Source organism: Bos mutus, chromosome 13 (genome assembly GCF_027580195.1).
Source record: "Bos mutus isolate GX-2022 chromosome 13, NWIPB_WYAK_1.1, whole genome shotgun sequence".
NCBI lineage: Eukaryota > Metazoa > Chordata > Mammalia > Artiodactyla > Bovidae > Bos > Bos mutus.
Window position 1 is genome coordinate 23,744,507 of NC_091629.1, and position 19,258 is coordinate 23,763,764.

The 19,258-nt window shown below is 47.0% G+C and overlaps 1 long non-coding RNA gene across 3 annotated transcripts in view; it reads left to right on the plus strand.

Annotated features, from left to right (window-relative positions):
• Nucleotides 1-19,258, plus strand: part of LOC138990401 (uncharacterized) — an 88,760-nt gene that overhangs the window by 42,027 nt on the left and 27,475 nt on the right. For all 3 annotated transcript variants that reach the window (XR_011466475.1, XR_011466474.1, XR_011466476.1), the window contains exons 2-3: nt 7,202-16,692; nt 18,242-18,742. This is a non-coding gene — a long non-coding RNA (uncharacterized lncRNA). The remainder of the gene's footprint in view (nt 1-7,201; nt 16,693-18,241; nt 18,743-19,258) is intronic.

A 19,258-nucleotide genomic window follows, 5' to 3' on the forward strand; every position in this document is an offset into this window, starting at 1 on the left:
TCCAGCCCAGAATTCTTCTGGGAGTTCAGGCTGGCCCGGCTCCCTGTTTCCTGGCAGCAGCTCAGCTGGGACCCAGTGTCCAGATCCAAGAGAAGATCCAGAAATGTCAGCTGTTTACCTGGTTCAGGTGTTCCTCCTTGGTGATGCTGGAGGCATTCTTTTATTTTATCCTTTACATTTTCTGTTGGGATATAACAGACATAAAATGCCTAACGTGCATCTAGGAGTATATTGCTCTATAAAACTCTGCTTGCTGTTGTCTGTGCCAGTCAGTTTGCAGATACCATAGCAAAATAACAAAAGCTGCAGACCGAGCAGCTTAAACAACAGAAATATTTTTCTCGAAGTTCCAGAGACTGATGGTCCAAGATCAAGATGCCAGCAGGGTCTGTGGCTGGTGAGAGCTCACCCTTGGGTTGCAGACAGCCACCTCTCGCTGAGCCCCAACAAGGCAGAGAGAGAGAGAAAGAATGAGGCTTGGGGAGTCTCTTCTGGCATACATGTGTACTAAGTCGCGTTAGTTGTGTCCAACTCTTTGCTATCCCATAGACTGTAGCCTGCCAGGCTCCTCTGCCCATGGAATTCTCCAGGTGAGAAGACTGGAGTGGGTTGCCATTCCCTTCTCCAGGGGATCATCCTGACCCAGGGATCTAACCTGTGTCTCTTATGTCACCTGCATTGGCAGGCAAGTTCTTTACCATTAATGCCACCTGGGAAGCCAATACCTCTACTAATTAGAGTATAAAACACCACAACAGCAGGAGCTTTTGTCTGTTTTGTTCACAACTGTATTCTTAGTGCCTAAAATAGTGCCTGGCACATAGTAGGTGGCCAGTCAATATGGGCAGAATAAATGAATCAATGATGAAATTAAGTAAGCAGTTCCTCATCTGTTATTTTGCAAAGGGAATTCTGTTTTTATGAGTTTAATATATTTTAAAAAAGCTTCAAGTCATAGGGCAGCATTTCAATAATTGAAATGGAGATGAATACACAATAAAAACAGTGAAAATTCTTTCCATGTCATCCCCCTCCTTCCTCCAGAGGTGCACCCAGTTAAGCTTGCTTGGTATCCTTTTCAAGACTTTTAAATCTAGTTACATATATATGTCTCAAATAGATATAAAGTTTTGTCTTATTTTAGATTTCAGTAAATAGCAAAGGGCAGGAATCTGTAGTCTTTATATAGTCAGATATATCATTTTTTCATGGCACTGGAGATTATGTCTGGCATAAGATCTTTATGGCCCTTACGTTCTTGTTTTTTAAGAGATGTTTTTCTCTTGGGAGCTTTTAGAATCTTCCTCTTCATCCTTATTGGCTAGAAAATTACCAGCATAGGTCTAGATGTGATTTTAAAGTTATCATGCTTGTGAAGTTATCGTGCTTAGCATTTTCTTTAAATCTCAAGATGCATGCTGTTTTTCAGTACAGATGAATTTTCTCTTCACATCTCTTTGATTATTTATTCCTTGCCATCTTCTCTAATCCTTCCCTCTGGACCTCCTATCAGAATTCCTCCTACATTTTCCCTACAGGGCTCTCGATTCAAATTTTTATATTTTTCATCTCGTTGTCTTTCATCCATGTGTTTTGGCTACTGAGAATTTGATAAAGAAGAAAGATAGTAAATAAAAACATTTGCTGGTCTGCTACATGGCTTATCTGCTCACATATATCTTTTGCAGGGTGTGTGTTATTCAAGAACACAGTCATCTCTTTATCACATAAAGACTTTATATCAGCTGGGGCTTCCCAGAGCTTGAAATTTATTTAAAATTATTTAAAATTTAAAATTTTAAAGCCAAACCCATGGCTTGTTGAAATCCCAAGACCACCCCGAGATGCCTGTGAGTTCCAGGTGTGCTCAAATTCTGGTGACCTTCTTTCACTGGGGTCATTGCCTTGTTGCATCAAATATTTTTTTCCTTGTGCTTGTCCAGGGGAGAAATGATCCCTTCTTCAGTTTAAAAGTGGCCTTCTCCTAGAGCCTATTATACAGAGTGAAGTAAGACAGACAAAAACAAATATTGTATATTAATGCATATATATGGACTCTAGAAAGATGGTACCAATGAGCCTATTTGCAGGGCCACAGTGGAGACTAGACATACAGAACAGACTTGTGGACACAGTGGGGGAAGGAGAGAGTAGGATGAATGGAGAGAGCAGCATGGAAACATGTACATTACCACATGTAAATAGCCAGCCAGCGGGGATCTGCTGTATGACTCAGAGCTCAAATCGGTACTCTGTGACAACCGAGAGGGGTGGGATGGGATGGGAGGTAGGAGGGAGGTTCAAGAGGAAGGGGACATATGTATACCTATGGCTGATTCACGTTGCTGTATGGTAGAAACCAACACAAAATTGTAAAGTAATTATCCTCCAATTAAAGATAAATAAATTTTTTAAAAAATGAAAGTGTTAGTCGCTCAGTCATGTCCGACTCTTTGCAACCCCATGGACTGCAGCCCACCAGGCTCCTCTGTCCGTGGGATTCTCCAGGCAAGAATACTAGAGTGGGTTGCCATTTCCTCCTCCAGGGGACCTTCCTGACCCGGGGATTGAACTCGGGTCTCCTGCACAGTGAGCAAATTCTTTACCATCTGAGTCACTCACACAAAACCTTGGAGGATATTACTAAAGAGCTGGGGAAAAAAAAGTGAAGTCACTCAGTTGTGTCCGACTCTTTGCAACCCTATGGTCTGCAGCCTACCAGGATCCTCCATCCATGGGATTTTCCAGGCAAGAGTCCTGGAGTAGGTTGCCATTTCCTTCTCCAGGGGATCCTCCAAACCCAGGGATCTAACCCGGGTCTCCCACATTGTAGGCAGTTGCTTTATGGTCTGAGCCACCAGGGAAATCCTAAACAGCTGGCGAGTCATTGTCTAATGGATCACACCACAAACAATTTAATCCTCCGTGTCTTCATTCCTTTTCTTCAAAGTCCTTTCCAAACACTCAGCTGCCTGGGGCTCCTCCATGACCTGCCCTTCCCACAGCACACGGAGTCCTCCCCTTGTCCTCCCTTTCCCCCAGAGTTTCCCCTCCACTAAGCAAGGTCACTCAGTGGCCTGTAGCTTATGCTCCTAAAAGAGCATCACAAAGCATTTCTACATCCAGGGCAGACAAAGAGCTTCTCCTAACAGGATCCATTCTCTTTAAAAGGCAGTTTGAGTTATAAGTCATATTTTGTTCTGTTTCACACAGCTAGAGATGCTATTATTATTCAATAATATTTTTAAAAATTTTTATTGAAATAAAGTTTGAAAGATTGAAGGCAAGAGGAGAAGGGGATGACCGAGGATGAGCTGCAGTCCATGGGGTCACAAAGAGTTGGACACGACTGAGTGACTGAGCAAAAACAATAACTGAATCATTTTAACATTTCAAACATGGCAAGGACCTTAACACTTTCTAGCAAAATAATTGTAGTTAATTACTCGTCTACAACTTGAGTCTGTTTTTTAACAACCTCCCACCAAGTCCATATTTGGTCTGCTAATACCATAAAGTACCACCATGCATGGCTGACACACAACTGGTTTATTGTGGCTTTTAGTTTTTCCCCAGAGAAGTAAAATCCATAGTGCTAGGTGACTGAGCAGTGATGAGGAGTAACTGTGCGAAGTGACGAAGAAACTCTGAGGTTCTCTAGTGACTGGGAGGAGGGTGTATCTCTTAGGAATTACATTTGATGGCAAACAATGATGACTTTAGAAAGTAGAGGCTTAGTTGTCTCATGTGACAGGAAACCTAGAGGTGGGCAGTTCAGACTAGTTCAGCATAGTGAGACATCTTCTGTGACCCAGGGCCCTTCTCTGTGCTTTTCCTTCCTTAGTGTATGACTCTGGTCCTTATAAGATGGCTGCAATAGCTCCAAGCATCACTTGCTTATATATTATTGGCCAGTAGTGTTTGCATGACTACACACAGCAGTGAGAGTCACTGGAGATTAAGTTTTTAGCTTTCATAGACTCTGATGTGGACGCAAGCAAAGAGTGTATGTGTGTGTTCAGTCGTGTCCGCCTCTTTGCAACCCTGTGGACTGTAGCTCACCAGGCTCCTCTGTCCATAGAATTTTCCAGGCAGGAATACTGGAGCAGGGGGCCATTTCCTACTCCAGGGGATCTTCCTGACTCAGAGATTAAACCTGTGTCTCTCGCGTTTCTTGCATTGGCAGGTGGATTCTTTACCACTGCACCATGAGGTGGGGGGTGGGATATAAATAGGATCAAGGTGAGCTGATGCCCAGGGTCTCCCACATGTAATGATGACTTCCAGGGACAAGGGGACACAGGAGAAAGCACGTGCTTTGGCAGAGAAGACAGATGTATTTGGAGGCATATTGAATTTGAGGTGTGGTTAGGATTATCCCAAGAGACTGGTGGTTGTATCTGCTCCAGGCTAGCCCATTTTACTATTTGTTTACGTAAAAGTGGCATAGCTGGAAACTCTTTAAGACACAGGTCTGCCCAGCCAGAATTTTCATCTCCTTGACCTTCATGACTATCAAACAATATACGCTGGACATGTAACTCAAAGTGGACCAACAAGCCTCATTTCTAAGGATTTGGGAGAGTATTGGCCAAAGGAAACATTTTTTACTTGGCCGTTGATATTTGGGATAGAAGTGGAGATGCTGGGAACCACTTGGCTACTATATGGCAAGATGGTGACGGGAGGGTGGCCCTGCATCTACCGGCTGGCCAGTGGACCCAATAAGATGGCATGAGGCCTGAGAAGGCAGATTCTCCTGGGCGCACGAGACTGGGTTGGTTCCTCCATGGTCTAGGACACCTGGCTTTCTTAGAGCAGCAATGTCAATATCAGAACAAATAAGGTTTCATTAGACATTTTGTAATTTCTTACAAATGTTTAACCATTTTTACAGAAGGCAGATTCCACGCAAGATTTGAGAAAAACAACATCCACAGTACATATTGCAGCATTGTTTTTAGCAAAACCTGGCAAAAATGTAAACAGCCAACAACAGTAAAATGGACTGGTGAATTATGGCATGTCCATGCGTGAGCATGTTATGTAAACTTTAAAAATTATGTGTCATATAGCCTTTAAAGATTATATGTCAAACAACTTTTAGTGACAATGGAAAATGCTTATGATAAAATGTTGATACAAAATCACATAAACAGTACTATTCTATTGCTATTTTTTCTAACAAGCCTTAATTTGCAGATAGAAGAGATTGGAATGAAATACATCAACATATAATAATGTTTTTCTCTGGTTGGTGAGATTATGCATAATTTCAATTTTCTTCTTTATCCTCCCTATATTTTCCAATGAGTTCCTACTTTCATGATCATGAAAAAACCCAACATCACTTGTTTAAAAAGATATGGTGTAAAAAGATACACCATATCTGGTTATCATTTCAAATCCATCCTTAACAGTAAACGGTCCTTCCCTTTTCTCAGCACATGGGGCATTCCACTGTGAATTTGATTTGAGTCTATATCCAAGGTCATCTTTGTTGCTGGATTATAGATTCCTCGAGGGTGGGGCCCCTGCCATGGTCCTTACTGATGCCGCACTGCCCTGAAATCTGATAGAGCCTTGAAATCTGACACAGCCTTGTTGAATTGAATTGCTGTGTGCAGCCCAAGCTGATGTAATTGAGTGCCACAGCGGCAAGAGAAGTAACAAGACAAAAAAGGGCCATGAAGTCCTATAGAGAAGGTGGTCCTGGGTAGGACGGGAGGGTGCTCTGCTTCCCCTTTGTGTTTCACTTTGGTCACCTGTGAAGTGGTGATGATGGTGGCACCTCTTTATGGCACGGATGTGAAGATTTCACGAGTGAGCAGAGGTGAGGTCCTCGTGGTGGTGCTGGGACCGCAGGAAGCGTGCAGAAGCATTTGCTCTGACAGAGGCTCTGTCAGAGGCTGTTGTCAGCCACTGCTGGGGACGGCGCCCAGCACTCTGTGGCCGCGCACTTGAGCCTGTGTGCAGGCGCCTCTCACCTCCCATGTTCTGCTTTTCATCATCGCACTCCAAACTGCTTTACCCTCTGGGATCATAAACCCCCTGAAATTGGAGATTTATTAAACTGTACATTCCCTTCGATCCATTGCACCTGGCAGGTACTACATAAAGCCTGTTTAATTAGCTTTAAAATAATGTGTTTACTTTTCCTCCCAGGCACCTTAATTTTTCTTTTTAAATCACAGCATCCCTTAAACCTTAGTGTAAACGTTCTCTGCTCTCTGCAAGCCAGTTCCTAGAGAAAAGCACTCTTGGCTTCAAGACTCGGGAAACTGAACGAGAGGTCACTGGTCCAGGCACACAGCTGGGCACCAGGACAGACACACTTAAGCTGACATCCTCAGCTGAAATCCCCTCCCTGCTGTCCTGCCAGAAGTCAGCCTTCAGTGCAGAGAGGAAGGGCCACACTTTTTTCTTTCTTTTTTGGCTGCGCCGTGCAGCATGTGAGATCTTAGTTCCCTGGCCAGGGATCGAACCCATGCCCCCTGCATTACCAGCAGGAGTCACAACCACTGGACCACCAGGGAAGTCCCGGGTCACCCTTCTTGTTTCCCACTTCCAGTCACATCACAGAGGATGAACCACGTGCATGCACAGCTCCTGGGCACCCCGTAAGGTTATTCTGAGCGAATATTATAAAAGCCATTCATGGCCCCAAGCTGCTCAGTCACCCTTGCCCAATTTTCTGGCAGGTTTGGAGGGAATAGAAGTCCACTTTTGATTTATTCTCAGTTTTAGGGTTGATAGAGGTGACCTTCAGAGCATCCACTGGGGAGACGCCCATGCCACCTTCCAGAGCCAGAACCAGGAGCTCCTTTGGTACCCAAGCTCCACACTAATTCATAGAGATCTCAAGATAGATCCCAAGGAGATGTCCATGAAGCACAGGCCCAGCCCTGAACTGGAATCCAGCCCCATTCACTCGGTGGCCCTGTTACATCAGGCAACCTCAGTTTGTTTGCTAGGTTAGAATGCTCTCCTCCAGCCTAGGGAGAGAAGTCAGCCTGCTGTGACTTGCTTTCTCCTCTCCTGGAGCAGCTAGGTGAGGATTCATATGTAAATGATGCCTAGCATTCTTTGAGTATAATGTGAGTGGGCAATAACCATGGGCTCTGTTGATTTAGAAGCCTCTGGAGAAAGCTTCTTGTTTAATCTGCTAATAAAAGTCCCACATTTGATCGCTTGATTGCAGGCTGCCTGTCATCACATGATGGTATTGGAGCGTATATCTCGTTGGCGCATGACTCACCAGCTGAATTGCCCACCACCGGATGTCACAATGATGCTGCTATTCAGAACATGAAGGATGCACCGCAGGGCTCAGAAAAGATTTTTTTTTTTTATATAAAAAGCCGTATTTGTAGTCCAAGCCCCTCCAGGAGGAGATGCCATGCTCTCTGTTTAGCCGGTGAGGCAGAGGAAACAAAAACCACGTTATGCCTAATATCCCTGAAGCCAAATTACAATATTTACCCCTGCATGGCAACTTGATGCACATAATTATCTGTGCATAGAAAAGAAAACGGAAGAAAAGGTTCAATGAACACCCACCTGGCTGTTGTGAATGATGTTGTTCCAACAGAAACAGAGGTTGAGGAGGAGGGCTTGGGGGGAGGGAAGGAAGCGTGGTCCTTGCACATCCTCTGATGAGGAAGGAGCAGAGTCGCCTGGAGCTGGAGGATCTCTGTTTCCATCCCAGCAGGGATGAGACAGCCATGTGGTTTCCTCCGTGAGCCGCTATCGGTGTCCCCAGTGCTGCTCCATCACAGATCAGATGTAACAAGCTCCCAGACCACGCCGCAAGCTCAGGGAGCTTCCAGAGTCTCCCTGCAAAGGAAGAAGGAAGACCCCCACCATGGCCTTTGTGACCGCCTCCAGTTCACATGGACCCAGTGCTGCACACCATGCAGCGGTCTGCTCACACCCGTCGGCATCCAGCATTGATGCCTCTCTCCTGGTAGACTGACCACCTTCACTTGGGTCCAGGGTGCCCGGAGACCCAGAAGTGTGGACCGACTGATGGGTGTGGGGTCTAGACACCCTGCCCTGTCTGCCCCACACCCACAATTCAGGCAACTCTGATGCCTCCCCAGAGCCCCCAGTGGAGTCAGAGCCCCTCCATGGGACTGGGCTGAGTGCTGCACACTGGTCCCCCTTCCCATTCCACGACCAGGTTTTTTTCCTGGAACGTTTCCTAGGAAACGGTTCACTTGAATTTCTGGGTCCTGGATGATGGGCTTGGGGAGCAGCCCCGCATGTCCTCTCACAGGAGACTCAGCTACTCTGGCCTCAGCTGATTAGAGGAAGGAGAAGGGTCTGACCCAGAGCAGCCTGTCAGTAGAATGGCTGCCCCAGGGAGTCTGCCTAACAGGACAGGTCCTAGATGTCATTTGGAGCCTTCTAGCCCATAGTGTGGAGAAGTTGATGGCACCCCACTCCAGTACTCTTGCCTGGAAAATCCCATGGACAGAGGAGCCTGATAGGCTGCAATCCATGGGGTCCCTAAGAGTTAGACATGACTGAGCGACTTCACTTTCACTTTTCACTTTTATGCATTGGAGAAGGAAATGGCAACCCACTCCAATGTTCTTGCCTGGAGAATCCCAGGGATGGGGGAGCCTGGTGGACTTCCGTCTATGGGGTCACACAGAGTCAGACATGACTGAAGCGACTTCGCAGCAGCTGCAGCAGCCCATAGTGAGGAGTTTGGATGGGATGCAGTGGAGGGACCAAATAGAGGTTCAGCCTTTTTTCTGGTTGAGTTGAATTGAAGGGAGGGGGCTGGGAAGAGAGGGGTCAGCTTCGTGCTGCCTCCTGTGGGCAGGTGAGTGCCAGGACTCACAGGGAAGTGCAGGGATGGGGGGGGAGGGAGATGAGATTTCCAGCAACAACTTAAATTCACTTCTTTCGCTTTGCACCAGAACCCCACCCAGCGCTCAGGGGTGACTAGGAGAAGCAGGGCGTTGCCCCTGGGTGACAGCTTCACCATTACCTGGTCCCACCTCCATTCCGACAGGGGAATGATTTACCTACGCTCATGATGGCAAATCTGGGACTGGAAACCAAGTTTTAAGTTTTGATTGATTGATGATTGATTGGCAGTGCATGACACCACCTGTTTTCAGTTTCCCAGGGGGAAAACTCACATTGTTAGTAATACTCACATGGTCATTCTATCTCTTGCCACCGATACCTGCTCATACACGTTATGACCTTCCTTGGCTGCCTGCTAGAAATGCTCCACTGCAACATTATTGCCATCCAGAAATGTTTGAGTCCTCAGCTTTCCAATGCTCTCAAGGACAAAACTGTGCTAAATCTCTGCCTCAGTCCTGGACAGTCTTTTCCCGGCTCCAGGGCAAGAATGTAGCAGGGCTGATATGTAATTTGTGGAGGAATTCCAGGTAAGCTGTGGATGGTTGAAGAGAAGGACACTGTCTCTGTCCTAAGGGTGGGGAAACTGAGGCAGTGGGGGAGGCTCAGGTGTCCAGGACGCATCATTCTACCCCTCTCTCCCACCACCTCGATTCCTAAGCTATGACTGAGCAAACAGCACTCTCTAGGTTTTAGCCCTCAGGTGATGCTGGTGGGCTGCTCCTTGGGCATTTAGTTTCTTCACACTGTCCAGGCATTCTGCCATGAAATGGAGGTCTCTCTTGATCTTCACTGGGGCTCTTCCTCCCCTCCTGCCCGTCACCCTCCTTCTTCCGAAAAGACCCAGTGCGCTCGCAGGGACCCTCTGTTAGACCTGCTGAGCTTGTCCCTTCATCTCAGCCTGTCGTCCAGCTCATCGCTGCCATCCCATTCCCACTCACCTCCTAAGGCCAGGATATATCTCGCTTCCACCCTGAGTATTCCCCCAGCAATTCCAGCACTTGCTGACTTTCTCCATGTATGCAGGTCTGTAGGCTTTATATCCAAGTTAAGAAATCTTTCATTAACAGAGAATAGACTGACTCAGATGAGTTCAAGTTAAGGAATAACAAAAGAAAGGTTGTATCTGGGAAAGCGATTCAAGAATACAGCAAGGAATAGACATGAATGGGCTTCAGGTTGGGTGTGAACTGAGAAGGGAGCTGGCAGCTCCTGAATCTCCAATTCCACCCTCTGCTCCCTCCTTATTTGCTACTCTCTGTTATTTTTACCCTATCTTTACTTCCCAACCTTCCTCTGAGCAATGCTGTCTCATGGCTTTGATGTGCAAATGGCCCCACACACGGTCCCCTGCCTGAAACTCATGCTTACTGGTGCCTACAGATGACCAGAAACCTTCCCCTCAATCTCTAAGCTCCAATTCCTGGGAAGAGAAGACTATGGTTGATTTGGTTCATTCTTTTGAACCAGGGCACAGAAGCCATGAGTCTGGCCAGCCAGTGGATTAGCCTCCCGTGGGTCAGGTATCCATCCTCACTCAATCAGTGGTGGTCCCAGAGATTAAGGTGACATGGTGCAATACCTGTTAATCTGGGGGTCCATGAATGGAGGCCTAGTTAAAGGCGTGTGTGCAGGGTAGGGGATAAATTGGCATCTTCAAGGCGACTTAAGTTCAGTTCCACAGAGTCTAGCGCTTAATGGTCCTTGTGACGCTTCAATGTTTTATTCCTGCCTCCTTTATGAGATGGGCCCTGCTGGTTCATTGGCCAAACAATCCCTGTTCCATTTGACCCAAATTCTCCCAGGTTGTGGAGAGGATCAACAGAACTAATGTCTGTTTTAAATGTGAAATGTCAGCCTGAATATCGAATGAAGAGCAATTGATTAAGTGAATTAAGGCAGTACTGCACAACAGAAAACTGTTCTGCTATTAAAATGCAGTAGCAGAAGAATATTTATATGAAAGATGTTTAAGACATTGTTAATGGAAGCAAATGAATTCCAAACAGTGTAAACATCATGATTCTCTTTGTGAGCATGTGTACATACACACACATTCATCCTTGCACTTGAAAAGATGCTCACCAAAATATCAACAGTAATGTAACCTGGGTGATAAGATTATTGATGACATAAATTTTATCCTATTTGCTTGCTGCTGCTGCTGCTAAGTCACTTCAGTCGTGTCCGACTCTGTGTGACCCCATAGACGGCAGCCCATCAGGTTCCCCTGTCCCTGGGATTCTCCAGGCAAGAACACTGAAGTGGGTTGCCATTTCCTTCTCCAATGCATGAAAGTGAAAAGTGAAAGTGAAGTTGCTCAGTCGTGTCTGACTCTTAGTGACCCCATGGACTGCAACCTACCAGGATCCTCTGTCCATGGATTTTCCAGGCAAGAGTACTGGAGTGATGTGCCATTTCCGTCTCCGGCCTATTGCTTAGTTATATTTAAAATTTTTTTCTGCAATAAGCATTTATCACTTTGCAATAAGAGAAAGAAATAAAAGGATAAAAGGAATGTGTTAGTCACTCAGTCGTGTCTGAATCTTTGCGAGTCCAGTCCATTATAGTCTGCCAGGCTCCTCTGTCCATGGAATTCTCCAGGCAAGAACATTGGAGTGGGTAGCTGTTCCCTTCTCCAGGAGATCTTCCTGACCCAGGGATCAAAGCTGGGTCTCCTGCACTGCAGGCAGATTCTTTACCAGCTGAGCCACCAGGGAGTGTAATGCAAGGCTATAACCTCCTTAAAGAAGGCTGTTTTTTAGATTCCACTGCAATAAATAGTTTGGAGATCCCTTAAATCATATCTAGAAAGGTTGTCTATATATCCTTGTCTACAACTAAAAGTGTATGCATGTAAAAATCTGATTACGTGTCTAATTACACTGAATGGCTTTCTCAGGTTGAACTTCCAAGGAGTCTAATTTATTTGGGAGGTGATCCCAGGAAGCACTGATAGGAGAGCAGAGAAGTGAGGCAGAGAAGGGGGAGAAGCCACAGCTGGTGTGTTCCTGAGCGCCCGAGGGGCCAGCCACTGGAGATCTGAGACGGGGAGAAGCTTGCTCAGAGCTGTCCTTCCCGAGGCGCAGGGGAGCTGGGGCGTTCATTGGTCCACTACTCCCCTCTGCCAGCGGGTTAAGATTGCTCCCAGTGGGCGTTTCTTCTGGCCTTCCAGCCTCCAGGGCCCAGGCAGAGAGGACTCCAGCAACCAGAAAAGGCTCTTAGTTCAGCATGCTGCTGCTGCTGCTAAGTCGCTTCAGTCGTGTCCGACTCTGTGCAACCCCATAGATGGCAGCCCACCAGGCTGCCCCATCCCTGGGATTCTCCAGGCAAGAACACTGGAGTGGGTTGCCATTATCTTCTCCAATGCATGAAAGTGAAAAGTGAAAGTGAAGTCGCTCAGTCGTGTCTGACTCTTAGCGACCCCATGGACTGCAGCCCACCAGGCTCCTCTGTCCATGGGATTTTCCAGGCAAGAGTACTGGAGTGGGGTGCCATTGCCTTCTCCGTAGTTCAGCATAGCCTCTTACAATTGGAAGGTGTTAAGTTGACATACACAAGAATGGTAAGAGTCCAGGGAATGTGGGCTGGGTACCAACAGCATCCATGCAATGGCATTCTGTCCCTTTAACAGCTCTGCCCTGCAGGGTCTTTCTTGAATTTCTGTGCTGGTGGGGAGGAGGGAGCAAAAAAGTCAAGATGAAGAAGGTCTACAGGGGAAATCCTATGACTGCGCTTATTGCTACCCTGTCCCCCACCAAAGGCCAAAATGTTCTTTTTGAAATCTGATCCTCCCTGGTGCTGCCGGGAATATTCAAAACAAAAGTTGTGAAATCCAGGTTTCAACAGGAACCCATTATAGCCAGTGAAATTGAGGAATGCACCAGGAAAACATGGTATCAGGACTTGGAGACATTTATTTGTGAGTTTGGCAGGTCTTTTTTATTTTTTATGATGTTTTTGGACTCTTCTGCATATAAGGCAGATTCCCTCAACCCAAGTCTATTAAATCCCTCGCCATTCATTTTATGATGTGTTTGAAATACCAAAGGCTGAGTTATTTGTTGATGATTTGTCCTTTTTTTGGACACCCCAGCTGGGGATGGTCCTTCCAAAAATAGAGTTGCTAACTTCTTGGAGACCCGTGAGCATACTTGCTGACTACATCTGTGCACCAGGAAGAAGAAATATTTATTTACTGGGCCATGTGAATAGAGACAGAGTTCTGGGCCTTAGAAACTCTAGGAATAACATGAACTTGTAGAACTAGAATCACACACTCTTCATTTTACAGTCTAGGAAACTGAAGTCCCAAGTCACCCAGCAGGTGTAAGGGGGGAATTGGTGTGAAGCTTCCCCACCTCTTCCTGGGAAGTAGCCTGTGCACCAGGGCTGATTGGCGGCTTGTGCCGGTTGGGTTGGTAAATGACACTGATGCTCTAATTCCATGATTCATCCAAGTTGTCCAGTCACTTCCCGGCGTGGACTTTAACAGAATCTTCGTCTCCTTGGCCACTGAGTGCTCTGGCAGTGACGTCACTCTGTGCAGCTTTCCTGAGTGTTTTACTCTCAGATTCACCTTCTTTCTCTCCTTCAGGAAAAACTGCATGATCACTGAAGGATGTTGCCAGTCGGCTAGAACAAGTCATCCTGGGTTTTTCTGTAATTTTAAGATTTTTTTTTGGCGTGGACCATTTTTAAAGCCTTTATTGAATTTGTTACAATATTGTTTCTATTTTATGTTTTGATTTTTTTGACCACAAGGCGTGTAGGATCTTAGCTACCCCATCAGGGATTGAACCTGCTCCCCCTGCCTTGGGAGGTGAAGTCTTAACAACTTGTCACCAGGGAAGTCCCCCTTCTGTAATAATCTGGAGTGTTGGGGTCAGGGAGAGAGAGAAAAGAGACGGTTGGGACCCTGAGCACTTGCGTTCAGGCTGGTCTGTTTCTTAGCTGGGGTGGGGACAGGGGTCTGCTGCCCCACACCAGGGGCTAGGAGCAGAAATCCTCACGGAAGTGGGTGAAGGCAGGGCCTGCAAAACAGGAGATTCTTAAGACTGTGTGAGTTTAAGACCTGAAAACAGCTTCACAGAAAATCAAACCTTGGGCTTATCTGCCGGGCTTTTATGGGACCTGATTCGCTCAGGGCTTTTGTTCAGGAACCGGAAAAAGAGTCGGGAGGTTGTCTAATATCTTTTCCTCTCCCTAATCACACTGAAACTCTTTAATCTGCCAGAGGCATAGTGTATGTGTGTGTGCTCAGTTGTGTTTGCCTCTTTGCGCTTCCATAGGCTGTAGCCCGCCAGGCTCTTCTGTCCATGAAATTCTCCAGGCAAGAATACTGGAGTGGGTTGCTATTTCCTTCTCCAGGGGATCTTTGCAACCTAAGGATCTAACTGCATCTCCTGCACTGGCAGGCAGATTCTTTACCACTGCGCCTTGTGGGAAGACTCCAGAGGCATTAACAAGCCCTATTTTCTTAAAGTTCTGCTAACAAGGGGGCTCACTCGACCACCCCCCCCACCCAATTTGGCAATCGTCAGTAGTAGTTCCCTAACTTAGAATGGCTAACTGCTTACATTAGGCAAACACCAGAGCCTGGTCTCCGTGGGTGCACGGGGAAACCCTTATGATCTGAGAACAGAACTTGTCCGTTTAAAGAGGGATGCTACTCACCCCAGGGTGTCCTTCCACCCCACCCCACTGTGCTGCGTGTGTAGGAAGGTGTCACTTGGAGCTGAGCCTGAGAGATGGTCACTGGGGAAGGCTCAGCCAGGCTGAGCTGGGTTTCCACCAGGCTACGGGATGAGAGTGTGCACGCACACGTGTGTGTGTGTCCACGTGCATTCACATGTGTGCACATGCTTGTGGCACTTGTTTCCCAAAAGTGTTTGTGTTTCAGTGGAGGCTTGTGCAGAGGCAACGAGAATCTATGCGCCGGGCTGTCTACACTCAGCGCTGGTATCTGGTGTGGTTGCTTTGTCTTTCAGGTTTGGGGACTTCTTGCTGGGTTTATGTCCCCCTTTCCCCCCTCTCGTCTCCACCTTGTCCCCTTTGTTGCTCCCTAAGGGTTTCAGGTGGGCTTCTGACAACCTGACTCTGTTCATGGAAAGCAGGACTGTCACCCTCAGATGCTTTCCCTTCCTCCTCGGAATCCCCACAGCCTTCAGGGTGGGCGGTGGCGGCCGGTGACGTGGTAGGGACAAACTGCTGCAGATGCTATAGTCAGAGCTTGACCCACAACCCCCAGGGTCTCTTCACCAATTTCCTGCAAATCTAGTGCACATTCACCTTTTAATTTTTCAAAGTCTGTGCCCTTACCAAGTAGCATGCTGAAACATCTGAGGTCTAGAGGAGACAGGCCTTCCTCTGCACGGAACTCTGGAAGATCCGCTCTAATGGGTGATCAGGACAGATGCAAGGGTCAATGGACCCCAGAGGAGGCAGATAGGACTCAATGGATCCCAGAGGAGGCAGATAGGACTCAATGGGCCACGGGCCCAGAAATGAGAAAGATGTGAGCCATGGGCCATGGAATTGGTGCAGAATCTTGGTTACAAACAGAAAGCTCAGTTAAATTAAGCCTGCGTGCAGTCATATCTGATTCTTTGTGACCCTGTGGACTGTAACCCACCAGGCTCCTCTGGCCATGGGATCCTCCAGGCAAGAATAATGGAGTGGGTTACCATTCCCTCCTGCAGGGGATCTTCCCGACCCAGGGATTAAACCTGGGTCTCTTACATCTCCTGCATTGGCAGGTGGGCTCTTTACCACTAACGCCACCTGGGATGCTGGGCTCACACTGTCCACATGTCCAGTGGACAGCCACAGTGGTCCTCCCTTATCCAAGTGGGATTTGCAGCTTCAGCCTCAGTGAGCTTCTCTCCCTCTGGGAGAGAGAAGCATTCTGTTAAGGCTGAGAGAGGTTTAGCAACTTGCCCAAGATCACATAGCAAAATAGCAAAGCCAGAATTGAAACTCAGGTCTGTTTCTCCCCAAAGTTCACACTCTCCCTGACCTGGCATTTTAGATAATAAGTTATGGACATCTTGTAATTAGGAAGGAAAAAGGATGGAGTTCAGATCTTTGACTTAGTGTTTTTTATGTGTAACTAAAAGACAGGCATGCTTGAGGCACAAGTGGCCTGTGTGAAATTCAGATGAACCTGGAGAACAAACCATTGAAATTGGAGCTGCAAAGGGGCAATGTTTCTCAAGGAGAATGAGCAACATGTGGCCTCCTGATATAGAGCAGTGACCTGTGAGTGCCTCCAGGCACAGGAAGCAGTTAGGAGAAAAAGGGAGGCAAATCATTCAGCTCTACTCTTGTGAAAAATACCTTCCCAAAATGTGTGGCCTGGGAAAATGGAACATGGATCAAACAAAAAACTGGGAGCTCAGAATTACTGCAGGGTGATAGTCCTTCTCTGTGCCACCAAATGACAAAAAAAGGTACAAGAGAGCATCAGACTGGTTTAATCGTATCCACAGACAGCTGATCTTTAGAAACTGGATGCTCCGTGCTTCAGAAACACCTGGAAGTTGTTCTTAAACTTTAAGATATACTCTTCTGCAGACTCTCTGTTACTCCAATGTGGAAATTAGCCATCGTGCTGGGAACACCGACTCCCTGACTACCTGGTACCTGCCTATGACCGGGCTTTGTGCCGATGTCCTGAGGGCAGGTGAAGCGGGGAGCCCCTGAGGAGGTGCGCGCAGGGGAAGACAGCCCAGCAGGTGGATGGAAGACTACCTGGATCAGCTGCACACTCACAGCTCCCTGTCTGAAGGGTCGCTGACTATGTTGGAGGTGAGTGTGCATCTGTGTGGCATGCTAAGAAATAATATATTTATCAGGATAAAATCATTGGGGGGAATAAATCATTCTTTCCCAGGTAAAATAATCAGGATATTTGGTTCAAGCTTCAGAGTCACTGATACTTGTGGGAGAGGAATGTTTTGAAAGTAAGAAAAACCAATAAGATTTTTATTTGTACCCCTCTGTGTTATAGCAACCATTCTGCAAAATAGCCAGATGAGGGGGAGGTGGAGGCACCCCCCTGGGAAGCAGGCTTTGACCTCCTGGCAAGCAGACTTTTCAGCTTGCAATAGCCAAATGAATATTGACAGTCAATTTTTTGTTACAGTCACCCTGAATTACCCACCACAGACTCATTAAGCTGGAAGACATCTGGTCCACCCTCCTGCCTCTAGGCAGAGCTTAAGCTGTGATTGTTGGCAAAGTTCGGGTCAAGGGGGTCCTGTCCCCAGGTGTCCCATGTTAGGGCTCCAGGAAGAACCTTAAAGGGGAGCAGCCCAGTGGGCATATAATTGAGGCCAGTCAGGATGAAATGGGAAACTCATTTCTTGGAGTGCATCGTAAGTGTAGCTACATAAAACATTGTGTGAGGCCAAACAGGAACACATGCCAACCTCAGGTGGGGAAAGAAAGTGTGACTTGCTTATTAACAATAAAAGGATCAATCTCCCTAGGAGCACCCCTGCCCCACCCCTCAGGGTAACTGGGAACCAGCCTTGATGATGAACAATAATTCTCTCTTTGGGCTTTAGCTGGCTCCTTTCAGTTATAAAGTGCTTCCCTGGTGACTCAGACAGTAGAGGATCCACCTGCAATGCAGGAGACACTGGTTCAATCCCTGGGTTGGGAAGATCCCCTTGGGGAAGGGAATGGCAACCCACTCCAGTATTCTTGCCTGGAGAATTCCATAGACAGAGGAGCCTGGTGGGTCGCAATCCATGGGATCACAGAGTCAGACACAACTGAGTGACATTCATTCATTCATTCCAATGTATGATAGTTTCTTTCACAGAGCCCCTGCTTTGGGCTCCCTCCATTATACAGCAAATTCTGAGCCACCAGGGAAGTCCTATCTATTTTACATATGGTAATGTATCTGGGTGTCGATGTATAGCAGAAACCATCATAATAAAGTAATTATCCTCCAATTAAAAATAAAAATAAATTTTTAAAAAGTAGTCTCTTTCCCAGGTAAATGCTTGGGGCTTTCAAATTCTGCCCCTTCCCCTTCTCTTCCTGGAGATGGCCCCGGGGAAGTGCTTCTCTTGTCTTGGGAACGCAGTGGTGGGGGTTTCTAGAGTACTTGTTCCTGGAGCCCCCCTTGTTCTTTTATCAATGATCAGAATCAAGTGTATGCTATAGAAAAGACACCAGCAAACCAGGCCTGCTAACTCTTGGTATTTGGGGACCATGTCTGCTTGGAAATGTCTGACCAGACCACTTACATTCCCTGTTTGGCAGAGTGTATTCTTTGTGGCAGAAATGCTGAGCCTTGGAAATACAAAACATGACTTTCTCATCTCTCTTTCTGTGCACTTAGATGTTCTTCCAGAATCTGTGCCTGGACTCCAAACAGACCTCCCTGGGGCCTGCGGTAGGCAGAATAATGGCCCCTTAAAGACATCGTCGTCCCTGGAGTCTGTGTGTATTACCTTCAAAGGCGGAAGACATTTTGCAGATGTGATTAGGGTTGAGGACCCTGACATGGGGGAGAGTCTCCTGGATTATCCAAGTGGGTCCAGTCGAATCACATGAGTCGTGAAAAGCAGGGAACCCTTCCCAGCTGTATTCAGAGAGGTGACATTGCTGGCTTGAGGGCTGGAGGAGGAGAGCCATGAACCAGAGAACGGAGGAGACTTCAGAATCTGGAAAAACGGAAAAAAAGCATTCTTGTATTAGTCTGTTCAGGCTGCCATTACAAAATAGCCTGGGTGGCTTAAGTGACAGAAATTGATTTCTCATGGTTCTGGAGGCTGGAGGTGAAGATCAAGTCCTCTTCCTGGCTTGTGGGTGGTGTCTTTTCTTGGTACCTGCACACAGGGTGAGCGATCTCTCTCTCTCTTCCTCTTGTAATAAGGCCACCAATACCCAGTCCTGTTGCATTAGGACTCCATCCTTATGTCCTTGTGTGTGTGTGCTAAGTCGCTTCAGTCATGTCCGGCTCTTTGGGACTCTACAGACCATAGCCTGCCTGGCTCCTCTGCCCATGGGATTCTCCAGGCAAGATTACTGGAATGGACTGCCATGTCCTCCTCCAGGGGATCTTCCCGACCCAGGGATTAAACCTGGGTCTCTTACATCTCCTGCATTGGCAGGTGGGCTCTTTACCACTAGCGCCACCTGGGAAGCCTTATGACCTTACGAAAGAAAGAAAGCACTAAGTGGTGTCCAACTCATGCGACCCCATGGACTGTAGCCCGCCAGGCTCCTCTGTCCATGGAATTCTCCAGGCAAGAATACTGGAGTGGGTTGCCATTTCCTTCTTCAGGGGATGAACTTAACTTTAATAACTTACTTAACTTTAATAACTTCCTAAAAGCTTTAGCTCCAAGGACAG